This window comes from Amyelois transitella, chromosome 15 (assembly GCF_032362555.1).
Source record: "Amyelois transitella isolate CPQ chromosome 15, ilAmyTran1.1, whole genome shotgun sequence".
In the NCBI taxonomy this organism is placed as follows: domain Eukaryota; kingdom Metazoa; phylum Arthropoda; class Insecta; order Lepidoptera; family Pyralidae; genus Amyelois; species Amyelois transitella.
The window spans coordinates 7,655,903-7,671,362 of record NC_083518.1 but is presented as its reverse complement, the minus strand read 5'-3'; the positions used below and the strand labels follow the sequence as shown (position 1 = coordinate 7,671,362).

The following is a 15,460-nucleotide window of genomic DNA, read 5'->3' as shown; positions in this document are numbered from 1 at the left end:
ATTGCATCGGTGCCGTGTGCAATGATGTGACAGGTCAGCGGTCTTCCTATAGGACAATCCCGTAACATACTTATTTCTATCTAAGGTTAATAAACAAAATTAAAAACACAAAAATAAAATAGTTTATAAAGTTAGTTTTTTTTTTAATGTGATTTTGCTATTGATCCATACCTACGCTTATATCATCTATTGGCATTTAGTAAGACTGAGATTTCCTGTGGATATCTGAGAAAATGGAATCGGAACCACGGAATGAGACGTGATGAGAAAGAGTCACATAAATAGTACACACATCAAGTCTATATCCCTGACAGAGCGAATAGTCAATAATAATTCTTTATTTGCATAATTAAGAATAATACTCGAAATCAACGTTTAACGGCATTGCTTAGTGATGGAATTAACATTTAAAAAAATAGTTTAATTGATTGCTCAAAAGAAGAACCTAATAGAGAACTTTTACAATATACGCGGGAAAAGAAGGCAACACAGCAGCCACCCACTAAGTACACACACAACTTTTCTTGCTAACCCTTTAGAGCATTATCATTAATATACAACCTGACAGATAATATAGAGAACATATTTCAAGTTGCAATATTTTATTTAAATTCCACAAAGTAGCAGCTTTATCAACCAGAAACGTGACACAAATTCGTGATTTCCAAATAAAATGAATTCATAATAAGATTATTCCGTTCTGAAACAAACAATCGTTTCGATGAGAATCAGTGAAATAAGCTGATTGCACACAATAAACATTTTGGTGGTGGTATTTACAGCTGTTTCATTTGCGTGTAGGTTTGCCTTAAGTATAGGTCGCTGAACAGAGTTGAATAAATAAATGAATAACACTTCATTGCATGTAAAAAGTACAACATACTTAATTATTTACTCTATTTAGATTTGCTAAGATGATATTTAAAAGGCGGCCTTATCACATTATGCAATCTCTTCCAGGCAACCACCTTATTAGGCACAACGTACTAAGAAAATTATAATTGACTTTCTTCGTGTTACGGAGGACCAAGCTTTTTCTAAGAATAACATGAACAACAACATGAGAACTATAAAATGGAGAGTTGTTCTTAACGGAAAATCATTTTGTCAGATTAGCAACGTACTTAATTGGTTTTGGGTGTGAGGCTAAGATTACACGAAGCGATTTTCACCTACAGTGTGTCAAACATACCGTCGAGCCTTAGAATTCTTTTATCGCCAAATGAACACGACAAAAATACCTTTCACCTTTTCCCCTTAAATTTTTCCAAACATCCCCAATTCCAATCATCCAGGCCTAATTTTCGAAAGCGACAGGAAATATTTCCGTGAAATAAATCGGGTAAACTCCCTTAGCTTCCATTGGACTTAATTTCGCAGATAAAGGCCCTTCATTCCGACGTCAAAATAAATTTTATGGAAGAAATTTGAACTTATTTATGACTAGATGTTGTCTGGGACTCGACTCGCATAAATTTGGTTAATATTTTTGCGTTAATCTATTTAATTAGTCCATGTTTTATAGGAACAGCGTGATAGGGGAATGTTGTGATGCGAAAGAAGATATAGTGACAGGAGTAGAAAAGGGAACGCTTAGATGGTTTGGTCATGTCGAGAGTCGAGGTCAAAGTTGTTTCTGGCTACCCCGTAACGGATAAAGGCGTGATTATTTATATTAATATGTCCAACAATTACAAAAGAGCTCCAAAACACCAAAAGAATATCAGGTCAAACTGATAATCTCTTTTTAAGTTGGTTTAAAAGGCGCATCAAACATCAATATTATTTACATTTCCTTTGTCAATCTCTTGAGTGTTAATCCGAGTTTGGGGCTACAATTGGATTTGTTGGAGAAAAGGGATATGCCTTCGGCTCCCCAGGGTACCAGTAAGAGTTTAGATTTCTGCCCCTGAGGGGAAAGTTCAGCAAGTTCCGTCCCTTTCTGATAGCGAATCTGGGATGAACTGACAATGTTATTGATACGAGATGTGAAATGGTTGTAGTGTGATAACTCAAAGTAATGATGTTCCATTGTTTCTATGAGCTTTACGACTGTTTTTAAAAAAAAATACATATACATAAATGTGTATTTTTTTTAAAATACATTTTATTAAAACTTCAACTTAGGACAAGCGAATTTACGATTGAAATTTTATTGAATTACATGAGGATTTAAAAAAAAATATACATATATACTTGAAAACCTATTACGACAGATCGTAATAGGGTTTCAAGTATACATACAAATACTACATACCTATATCATAAACGTATTTGTACTGTCTGAACGTTTCATTTCTGACTTTTGACTTTGTCTACCTCGTAAGGGATAAAGACATCATCGTGTGTATAATAGATATATTCACAAAGTCCCAAGGCAAGATCTTCAATCAACGGGATGTGTTCCCAAACATTGCGTATTGGTTCCTGTACAAATACCCCTGTTTGTCGGGAATTGCTTCTATGTTAATAACATTACCGCATTCGGATATGCATGTTCAAAACTTGTACTACCGTTACCACAAAACTGATCAAAACATGTCTATTCAATTAGTATTTTGCTTCTCTTTTAGGAATGCTTACATGAATTTTTGGGAGTGGCTTAGGTAGAAGTAAAGAAATACAAGTTGAAAAATAGAGTAAAAAATTAAAGCAATTGCGAATTATTCCGCATAACGGACTAAACGGAGTTCTTTTAACAATGAAGTTGTATTCTTCATTCACTCCTTCTCTTTTCCAAGGAGGTCGTAAAAGGCGGCTAAGGGATAGGCTGTTATACTTGAATGGGAGCCTTGTATCAGGCGATGGGCTAGCAACCTGTCACTATTTGCATTTCAATTCTATCATCAAGTCAAAAAGCTTAACATGGCATTTCAGTCTTTTGAATACTGTTGGATCTGTCTACCCCGCAAGGGATATAGACAAAGAGTAAATTAATATATACGGGGAAAGAGATACATCTTGCGAGATATTTGTGCGTACTATTTTGATGCGTGATTCAACGCCATCTGTAACTTGGCCCCAGAAGTAATTCTATCTATGTGTGCGTGTGTGTATGTATACGAACGATGCACACAAGGCCACAAGCACGATGCTTTCTATGTGTGCGTGTATGTATGTATACGAACGATGCACACAAGCACGCTGCTTTCTTTTGACGTTTTCCATATTAAATTATATCAACAACTTATGTTGTTATAGGTATATATCTCTTGTTTTGGATGTTACAAGTGAAATATCTACCTATGACAACATAACTCGTTGATATATAATTTAATATGGAAAACGTCAAAAGAAAGCGTCGCGCTTATGTGTATCGTTCGTATACATACATACAATAGAAAAATGTTTTAGGTACAAAATAAAACGAAATGAAACAAACGGATATTTAATACATCGATGATTTATTTTCTGTTTTTATAATTTTTATGTTTATTATAATATTTTTGCGCTGCTGTTTTAGTTTTATCTTCACCCTCATAACTTATTATGAAAAGGTTTACCTGTGGCTTTGCACCCAAATGCACAACGGCGAGGCATAGTTGACATAAATCCGAAATATCTATTTCGAAAATTTACACAACAGGTACAGCACAATTTAAAGCGTCTTTATCGCACGAACACACCAGGATTCCAGATACGACACAAAAACGGAGGAACAGGACGCTCAACTCGACGTTTGATGTGAAAATATGGGAAAACAGCACACGAAACTATCAAACACAACGGCAGTAGAACTTCGTGTGAAAGTAGAGTTAAAATTAACGGGGGGAGGAATCGCCACTACAACACACATCGCCACAATCGTGTTGCCACTAATCAGACGTTTAAATGTATAACTGTTTTTATAATAATAAAATCGAGAACCTATATAATAAATACTGGAATTTATTCTACGTTTTAATTTGTTTTTATTAATTATTTAAGGAAAATATAATTTTATGTAATTAACTGGCAATTAATTTAAAGGTACAGGGGCGAAAATACAGATGGCGCTTGTATCTTTGTCGAATGACAGCGTCGAAGAAGTGTCACCCCCCTGGATATAGACGTGACCATTTGTAATACTTTAAGATGGTAAAATGATTTGTGGAAACATTTCTGGGAGCTGACTGGCTGTAGTCTATATACTTAGAAGCCCGCTACGAGATTCATATGAACCTTTCATTCTTTTCTTTTCATTCTTTTTCGAGTATCATTCGTTTTTATAGTTACTATTTTATTAAAGAGAACAAAATATAATCAAAATCAAATTTGAGTGTGCCGTTTGTTTTTGTTATTCACATTAATTTATCGAAACCATGATATAAGAGTACCTCGTATTTTGTCTAAAATATCGTACCGAATATCTACAAAAGTATCGATTTCTCATCAATGGTGAGTGTATGAGCGTTTGTCACGCACACAAAAACCCTTCAAAGTTTTGGTAAACTTCGGTAGATTGTGAACGATGCAAAAATTTTACAGTAGTTAGTAAAAAGATCTCTGCCTATCCCTCTGCCTGCCTCCAATTCATTAGTTATTAAATGAAGTACTTTTTACAAACTATTGTTTTTCTGGAAGAAATCACTATAAGCGATAAGGCTGTCATTGTACTGTATAAAAATAATATTTCATAGTTACGGAGTGAGTGTAAGAAAGGTAATCATTATTTAAATTGACACGAACAAGACACACACACGTAAAGAACTAAGACCTTAGGAATTTATTGAGCGATCAAATTAATTTATCGACAGCTTGACGTGAAATATCAGCAAGTTAACGTAAATTATACGGGTGTTTAACCAGTAAATTGATTTGGTGAAGAGGTCGTTTATTTTTAATAGATTTCAAAGAAGCGTTTTTGGTGGGAATCGGTAGTCAGTGTTACAGTGTTCCTTCAAAAATTCTTATGTTCAATACAGTCAAGTTTTCACTAAATTGACCTGTGTGTTCAGATAAATTATATAGATATAAACTAAAATTAAAACTGATCGCCAGCAAATATTAACTATAACTGGCTACGGAGACATTTTGTAGACCTTTGTGTGTTATGTCCAGTAATATAGATATCATATAATATTATAATGATCTAAAATAATTATAATTTATTGGTGAGAATATTGTGATAATGAAGAGACAAAAAATATGCCATATTGATCTCCAGGTAGATAATTTAAGACCTCTATGAAAAGCCAGTGACACAGAAACATAGTGGTCGAATATCCAAACTAACGTATATTATGTAAATACGACTTTTTCGCTCGTTATTCGCGTAAAAGACAAATGGACCGGCGTCAACTCCTTCATTTATCATGTCTTGGCGAAATCTATAGGAGCCACCCGGCTCACGACACACAAAGAAATTCGCCTTTTGACACAGAGAAAAGAATGAAAGCCCGCTCAGGAGGTCTCAGCTCTGTGTTAGAGCAAGGGTCAAAGATACGTAAGGCAAAGTTAGAATGTTAGGTGTGACGCGATAATTTATATCGTGAGAAAGTTGTGTGATAAGGCATAGTGTTTTTGTAAGATTGAGTAAAAAGTTACCAACTCATTTGGTACACTTTGTTAGATTATTTATATTTGTAAGTCAATTTGATATGTTTGGGTTAAGATGGAAAATATGGGACATTTATTTAATTTAAGTATTGTAAGCAGGTAGGATTTAACTAAATTTAAATTTGAGGCAAGGTCAATCGTTTTAATTCCGTTTGAATTTTATTTAGTAGAACATTTTTATATTTCAGTCATTCCATATAAAGGAATTTAATACACAATTTCAAATTTCGAAAGGGTATTAGAACCTCATACCGTAAATTAATTTTGAGAAAGCAAAAGGCGCCCAAAGTACTAACATCCAGTTTTCCATATTTTTATGGCCAGTATTTCGGCCAATAGCGACCGCCGTTATTTTGTAGCCCTACTCGTAACATAAATATGAGGATTTTGATAATTGCCAGAGGGCAATATTCGGTATTTCATTCGACCGTTTTGGTAAAACGATTTGTGATGTATAACTTTGGGAGTTCGCTTCCCATTATAATTTATTTCAATTGTCATACTTATGACGTACTATGAAGGGTGACGGAGGTTGAATGGTTGAGGTATCAGACTCGAAAACTCACCTGTTCCAAGACACCTGAATCTGAACACTGCCACCACATGCGAATGAGTCTTTCTTTAATATAAACAATAAAATTACGCCTTTTTTCCGGAGGGGTTGGCAGAGACTAAATTTTTCCATTTGTAACGATCTCGCTTCATCTTTACTTTAATTATGTTCTTTGTTGTGTCCTAAGATTTACCCTTGAAGTTTTATTTTGACCTTCAATATAACATTTCAGGCCAATATTTGGCATTATTTAAATGTAACATAGAAAACTGCCCAGGTTCAGATTTTATAAATCAACGTTTTGCTCGAGAGAATGAAACTGAAAAACATTTTCATCTAAAAAGTACTTTCTTAACTGAAAGTCATTTGACTAAGTGTACAATTTAAGTGCAGTTATCTCCCGGGATAACGTTCGCTTAAATTTCGCCGACAAGTTTTTAACTGGAGAGCTGAAGTAAAAAGTGCGAGAATGTAAGGAGAGAGACTCGAGAATTCCACCACCACTCGAGAAGTGCGGCTCACCGCGACTGCGGGAGGGCTGTCAAAAACACTGGTTTTAATTAAGCAAATAAAAAAATAAAGGTTCGATCCTTTTCAAAGACTTTACATCTTACATAGATTGTCATTAAACCGACGAGTTTGCATGAGAGTTATAAATGTGGATGAAGCGAAAGAAGTATGCAGAGCTAGGCAAGGAAATATGTAGTATGTGTATTCCTCCGGGAAAGAGTAATGATTTTATATACGTAGATAGTTTGTAATTTTTATCACTTCTTGATTCTTCTAGTTCATCTATCTTGATCTGACTTGATTTGAATTGACTATATGTCATGCCCATTTCAACATCTCTTATTTTTTTCCCTTAGTTTTTATGATCTGATTAGGATGGGATCAATTAGAAAGTAAGTATATGTTTAAAAAAATATTTTTACCTAACTAATATTTTAACCCTACTGAATAATAGCAAAATATATTTCGAAATTTGCGAGTAATAATGAGCATCCTTCTTAGAACAATGTTGTTAATATTAATTATCCGCTATCTCATTTACAATTCGGTACAATACTCAATAATAACCTCGCAAATCCGTATCAAAATTCACTATCTCCACAAGCAGACAGGTTTAGTATTATACTACCAAATTTCTACACGGCTTCTGATTTAGATTGGTTATAATTTACATTTTACTTGTAAACCCGAAAAGGGTTACTCACCTAAACTAATTTGCTTATGTCGGACATTTACAGTGAAAAGAATAAATTACCAACATTTCAGTCCTTTTCACCTTGACTCAAAATCCTATGGTTGAAAGAAAACCACAATTTGAATGTTAATAGAAATTGTAACTTCGGTGTTCAAATTCTAATTAAAATTAATTAAACGTGGCAACCCTGACAACTTGCCATGTCTCGAACAAGTACAAAAAAAATGAAAGTACAGAAGAGACATTTGTGTTTGGTATTTCATTTCTTGTATACATAATAAAAGTGGCTAAAAAAATTTATACATAAAAAAAGAGATAAAAGCTGAGCTTTAAAAAAAATTAAAATTATGTACTACTAAACTTATGGATATTTATATCCATGAAGTTCATCGACCGAAGAAACGCATCTCAAGTCTATGGCCAGATTAGCTCAAATTAAGTATATGGTAGAATTCTTGTAAAGCAAAAACAATCAACAACGTAAATTTTCTTGAAAATCACAGTAAAGGATGTCAAAGGTAACAATTGAAAGTTATTTTCTGTAACTATCCTTGATTTGTGACAAGTGTCGGTGCCAGAGCAAAATCTGCATACATTTGCATAAAAAGGGAATTTAAAGCGGTTTTGATTTGTCCGTCCGTCGGTGCACTACTAGGTAGTTTTATTAGTCCAGCAATTTTATTGCTTCTTAAATGCTTTGTGGGATAACTATTTGCATTTTCGATTTCTTTGTTGAATCAGTTTCTTTCTATTTTTTTTTTATTGAAATCGGTTGTTTCATTAACTATTTCTCTTTATATACTATTTGCATTTTTGTCATTTACTTCATTTTCTACAAATATTTACAAGCCATGATTATTTTTAAACATTACACTTCACGGCATTTAGGTAGTCTTGGTTTTCCCTGAAGCTCTCTCCCAATCCTAAATTTCGTTAAAATCCGTCAAGTACTTTACTCGTCACAAACAAAAATCATATATTGATGCAAGTTTGGATCACAACAAGAATTCGTTATTGATTATAACGAATTCTTGTTGAATTCAATATATTATAAGTAATAGAAAAAAAAAATTGGTGCTTGGACAACATAGTAGCAGTCACAAAATAGATCAACATAAGTACATTTCGATCAATACAGAAAAGTTATTGAGTATCCAGAGAGCAATTCCGAGGAGTGGAAGCCTCACGTACCGAGTCCCGTGCCAAATGCCAACTGGCACGAAGCGGCTTCGTTTTGACAAAGGTTCACATTGGGACAGACGCTGGTCCGAAAACTGAACTACTGTGAGGTAAAGGTGCACGTAGACCCTTGAACCTAATAAGGAACTTACATGCCATATTTCGAATCTCAAGACCAAGACCCAGGGTTCGAATGTGCGTTGATATGACAGTTAATAGAACAGTGTCTTTTTTGATGATAACGTTCATAAAGCTGAAATTACAGAAGAAATTACTTCAAATGTGCAGAATAACTTATTGATATCAAATACACCTTTTCTTTTAGTTCTTTGCTTTACTCTTTGTGACAAATACAATAAATTTTTATTTATTTTCAAGATATAGGTACATTCAGCTCAATTATTAAAATAATCACTATAAATACCAAGACATTGTTATCATATTCTTGTACGCAACGCCAGTTACCGTTGGTACAAATATTCCCCAAATAGTATTTATAATGCTTTTTGTTTTAAATTTTGCGCAATAAGCTTTGAAATTTATAAGGTTAAGGTTTGAATTTTTTTAACACTGGCACGTGGCACTGACTCGGCTCCTAAACCAGCAGCTTGCCCAATGTACAGAACTACCTTAATACGTATGTACTGGCTTTTCTCATTTCGCGAGTGGGAACCTCTCCCTTTGATATGGGAACTGTCAGTACTAGTTGTTTTTTACCCAGAGTGCCAATAAAAGGAGTGTTGTACTTTAGTTTCATCTGCGTTTAATACATATAAAATGGTTTCGTTCTAATGGCATCTTATTTAGATACTTGTTTTAAATTTCCTATTTAATTAGTATCCAAGGAGAGTAACATTAGGTATATCGTTACAAAGCTAAAACAACTGATTAAATTTTGCTAAAATTCAAAGTAAAAGAGAGAGCAAATGTAGTGCTTTTTTTAAAAATTAAATTAATTTAATCATTTATTTATTTCTCACCACAAAAAAAGTGTCTTAATACTAAGGTACAAAGATTGGAGTACTGCTAAACAGCCTGTTTGCGGGAGCTGACGCCTGTACTAGGTTATTACCTATATTACAAGTCATCAGGCCCCACCTCTTGATTGAGTAATCAAAAACATTGTGAGTACAATATATGATTCTATCTCTTTTGTTAGGAAAACAAAGTTTAGTAGACTTTCTTCTGTACTCGAACATCAGGTTTTAGTTTTTCTCGAACATTTGTTTTAATGCAGGAGCAAAGTCTTTCTCATCTTTCTGTACTTTTAGTTTCTCTGAGAGTGTAGAAGAGAATAGAACATACTAATTAGCGATATAATCCTTCAAAAAGTTCCGTATTAAACATCACACCATAGGAAAGCCGTTGCGTTTTCCCAAAATCAAAAAAGCCAGCTCTCACAGATTACCTTCTATGCTCTTTTTTATAAACAAGCATAGAAATTTTCAAAAACAGAACAGTTTCTTTAAAAAAGTTGGTGGCATCGTAAAAACAACTTTAGCAATATCGGCCACTCCGTTAGTGTCGGGACTCTCGACAGTCGCCCTCGACACCGCTCTCGGGAGTGCATTCCGTACAATATTAAAACGGCGAGTGTCGATTGTGACTTTGCGAGTCGTGCCCCTGGAATACTGTTGATTTTTGTTTTCTTTTTATGACTGGATTTTGTTAAAGGATTTAATTAAAGACTTGTTTGTTTTTAAGTGGGTAGTAGATTGATAGGTACGAAACGATGTAGTGCTGACACGGTCATTAAGAAAATCTATTTTCAATTTTAGTTGTAATTTTGAAATTATGATCCATGGAAAGGAATGTACGACTGTCGATTTGTTAAATGGCTGTAAAAAATAAAAATATACAGTAAATTTTGAGCGGAAATAATAGATAAGTTATTACAGCAAAAGGTGGACAAATACATACATCTACGAAATTTTAGTTTCTCTCGTATTCATGATTGACTGAATTTTTCTTGCCTTAAATTACAATAAAACACAACAGAGCTATTCATACACTAAAAATTTATTCCTATTTTTTGTTTATGTTAACTATCAATGTTGGGTAAGCAAAAGCTATATACCTGTATGTATTTAATTAACAAAATTTTCCATATAACTATTAGTACCACTCTATCTCTTTTCCATGGATGTCGTAAAAAGCGACTAAGGGACAGGCTTATAAACTTGGGATTCTTCTTTTAGCCGATGGGCTAACAACCCATTACTATTTGAATCTCAATTCTATCATTAAGCCAAACAGCTGAACGTGGCCTATCAGTATTTTCAAGACTGTTGGCTCTTTACCCCGCAAGGGATATAGACGTGATCATACCTATGTATGAACCTTTTAGTATCACTACGCTACTAACAACAAAACCCAATACACTGAAGCAGTATACCTGCTATTTATTCAGTATCGTGCTAGCCCTTTGTGTAATGGCTGGGTAAACAATGGGTGAATTACAAATCGCAGGTGAATACCAACACTTATGTAGGTGAATAGCAACAGTTATCGACCTAGTGGGCCTTCGCCTCGGGCAGTTAAGTCCCTAGAGAGGCTGCAATGGGAACATATTATAACCGTTGCTGGTACTGTTAATAGCTGAAAATTTCATTAGACGAATCCAATTTAAAGGTTCCTGTGTACTTATGTATCCGGGACTCCGCTCGTGTAAGATTTTACCCAAAAAAATACAAAATTCCAATACTATTTGTTAAGCTGTTTAGACGTAACAGCGTAATCACAAGGAAAATTTAAGTATGCTGTACGAATTTATTATATTTTTTAATACTGTTTAACATAATCAATATAAAAAATTTATTTTCAAATCCAACATTAAGCCGTACAGCTGAACATGGCCTTTCAGTCTTTTCAAGATTGTTGGCTCTGTCTACCCCACGCTATATTTTTTAACAATACTGACTATACAACTAAACTTTGGCAATATTGACAGAATTACTTAACAACGTTATTTCTAATTTAATTACCAAAATGGCCGGGTATGCATGCTTACTACGGTTTAAGTGGTCATGTCATGCATTCGGGCAATATGTTTATGAGTGTCATAAACAGCTTGATTAATGTCGATAGGCCTTTACGTATTTTACGACACGTCCAAATTCTTATTAAACATACGTTGTAAATGTTCCCTCAGATTACATTAGTTGGGCAGTAAATGTTACAGCTTAACTGTATTAATATTTTGACCTGAACAAGTAATAAAATTAGTTGTTATACTTTTTTATAATAATATAATCTAGTTTGTTCTACTTAAATATTTAAGTTCAGTTCTGCATTAACTAACAATGTTCTCACTGCATTGTAAGTATTGAACGCAATTACATCCATAGGCGTGCAAAAGTGCAAAGCAAATTTTATATTTTCTAAGTCAAAAAGCGATCAGACTTAATTACTTAAAATTACAGCCTTTTTTCCCTAGAGACTAGATATTTCTTACATGAATTACGTAGAATACACATAACAAAACATATGTACCTAATAGCATGTACCTAATAGCCAAATTGCTATGGTTGCTATGTAGAAATTCCAAGTTCTTAGACTCGGTACATCTCGTCTAACTTCCCGCTTCGTACTACAGTTTGCACTTAGCTCTGCGAAGTCGGTACAAGTCTAAATGGAATGGAGTACTTATTCAAATTGTATTTATATCTTGTTTGGCTTAGCCGTCCTCTTAGGCAGATTTGGGGACGATTAAGGGACCGATTCGCCCTCAAATTTATTATGAATTTGCATTTTTGTAAATACTCTGTAGGTATAGAGTACGGATATTATTATAGTCCAGTTCCATTCGATTTCATGAATATGTTCTCGATTGCATCCTGCGTAGCTCAGAGTTCAAGATTCACTGCAAAACCTTTGTAATAACCAGGATTACTTTTTTTTCTAATTTTCGTAGTCCAAAGTTTGGAACAGAACTAAACCTAAGAAAGATATAAGGGACATACATCCCCTGGCGTTAGTCTCATTTGCTACATCTCCTTTTGGAGCCCGGGGTACGCGAATGTCCACAACACTGGAGTTTTTACACGAAGATTCTCCCATTTTTCCTCCACATCTTTTGCATGTGAAAGAAGCTTTCAATAATGGACATTCACTACTTAGTACACTACTCACAACTAGACCAACAAAGATGATCGACAGTCTCGTTTCCATGTAACTTTTACTATATATATATATATCTTGAATTAGATCCACTCTCGTATATAACTACTATAACTAATTGATTCATTTCCAAAGCTTCCCGATTCGGAAACTAGGCAACCCTGTCACTGAGTGACGTCTGCCAAAGCCAGGAAGTCTAACGAGACAAGTTGTAACTTGTAATGACGTGTCTAGTGCAGACACCGGAGCGTGCATTATCTCGGAAACTTTGAGGTTTGCATTAAGGGTTAGGTAATTTGCGGCTAAATATTTGCTGCAACCCAGAATCATCTTTAGTTAGGTCACATGCGATACAATATTTTACTTACCTCCGCCTCTTTTCTCTGCTTCTTCTCCAGAGAATTAATCATTGACTACATCTTTCCATTTGCCAAAATCCCTGCATATTCGCTTCGTGCTAATGCACAAAAAAAAATTCCAATGCGTTCTGGATAATGTTAGGGATGTGACTTTGCTGATAAAAAATCGATTTTTATATAATCGATTTATTTTTTAAGTATGAAAAATCGATTAACAAATAATCGATTTTTCTTAAGAAAATAATCGATTTTATTAGATTGATAGATTTTTCCTAATTTTTCAATTTATGTTAAAATAAACGCCATATAAATATATCAATAGATTCATTAAAAATAAACAATAGAAACAGTAAGTTCTTATATAATCAACACAAATTAAAGTTTTTAACAATCAAGTTTGAAAAATGAAGTTTCAGCAACGAATAATGAATAAAATATCAACCGAATGTCGGTAAAATACTGTTCATCGACTAATTCCATCTAGAGAATGTTTGATAAAATAAATAAATAAATATAAATGTATACGAGACAAATTACACAGATTGAGTTTGCCTCGAAGTAAGTTCGAGACTTGTGTTACGAGATGCTAACTCAACGATACTATAATTTTTTAATAAATACTTATATAGATAGACATCCAAGACCCAAGCCAATCAGAAAAAGTTCTTTTCTCATCATGCCCTGACCGGGATTCGAACCCGGGACCTCAGGTGTCACAGACAAGCGTACTACCGCTGCGCCACAGAGGCCGTCTATAAAGTAAATTAATCATCTAAACTGTTTTAAGAGCACAGAAAGAATGCACAGATGGCGTTAATGTAATATTATGGAGCTATGATAGTATTCTTTGGCAGTTCGCGTTCCGGGCTCCAAGCCAGAAGACAAAAACGTAATGTCGGAGTGCATTTATTGTATAATTATAAAAATCGATTTTTAATCGATTATTAATTTTAAAAAAATCACGTAAAAAAATCGATATTTACTTAAAAAAAATCGATTTTTAATCGATTTTTTCCATAATCGATTTTTTTTTCACATTCCTAGATAATGTAGTAAAGGATAAACAAACTATAAGTTAGTGTATCGGGTATTTAAAGAGTTATTTACCACTTACGTGAAAGATGCAAGTGTACGATCAATTGTCCCCGTGATAAAACAAGATTAACTTAAAAAATAAAGAACCAAGAAGAAGAACGATTTTTTACCTTTAACTTTTCAGATTCTATTCGAAAGTTTTGACAGATAAAACATACCGTGCACACAAGTTTGAATATGATATTGCTTAGATTTTGTAGTAGAAGTACCTACTATAGTATTCATAACAAAAAGTACCCGACGAGCATGAGGCTCGTCGGTTTCGTGTACTTTTAATTTAACCTGTAATATCGCCAGAATGTCCCTGATACGATATTTAGTATTTTCGCTAAACTAGTTATAACCCTTTCCATATTTCCTACTTATTATTCTACTGCTACTAAAGCCTCAGAGAAGTGTTGGAACAAACCCCACAGAAAATTTTTCAAGACATTTTTGTAATTAAATGAGTAGGCACTTTGCTCACAATAGACAATGTTCACAAAATGCGTTACCTATAAAATTTCACGTCACGTTCGTCGCCACCCCACTCAGCCTGTAATGTATGAAGAACCTTATTTTACCCCTAGCTTAAGGTTTTTCAGGATATTGAACTTTAGTTTAATATTTTCTAAACTGGCCAAACATTTTGTACCTGAATTTAGAGTCATGTTTATTCAAATTATTCAAATAAGCACTCTGGAGTAACTTTTGGTTGAGCATACAGCTCTTTTAATGCTGTAAGGCCGCATATTGTGATTCCGCGCACAAAGGTTAATTATAAAGTTTTATTATACCTGTCTACTTTCTGACGAAAACATAAATAATTTAAATAAATATCGTATACGTGCAGTACATGAACGTACGTACGGTATGTTCACTTACTTTCTTTACAAAAACTGCAATTCTTCTTCAAATTTAATTTAACAAAAAAATGTCGTAAAGGATAAACTTACTATAATTTTGTGAATCGGGAATAAAAAGAGTTGAATTACTTTATGGCGTAATCAGCGGATCAAAAGAAAAAACAAATGTAACCACTTACGTGAAAGAAAAAAAGTACGATCAATTGTTCTCGTTAGAAAATTACAAAAATAGCTAAGAAGAAGAATGATTTTTATACAACTATAACTTTTCAGATTTTATTTGCAACGTTTTGATAGATAAAAACATATCTTGCACACAAGTTTAAATATGATTTTCTTGAGACTATTGCTTAGATTTTGTAGTAGAAGTACTATAGTATCCCCAGGGTTTGTCTAGACGAATCTGACAGTTACACAGCGAGTTTAATGTTTTCAACTCTCGTTAAAAACGTTGAGGCGAGTAAAGTGCTTTACTGTTTGGATGTTTATAGTTTGGATGTTTATAGTCCAAAAGAATCCATATTTCTTTTACTTTGTAACATTCATACAATCTTATACAAGGCTGGTT

The 15,460-nt window shown here is 33.8% G+C and overlaps 1 protein-coding gene across 3 annotated transcripts in view; it reads left to right on the top strand.

The window, feature by feature from the left end:
• The window catches only part of LOC106130319 (amyloid-beta-like protein), a 149,505-nt gene that overhangs the window by 118,431 nt on the left and 15,614 nt on the right, over positions 1 to 15,460 (top strand). The gene's annotated exons all lie outside the window — the stretch shown is intronic.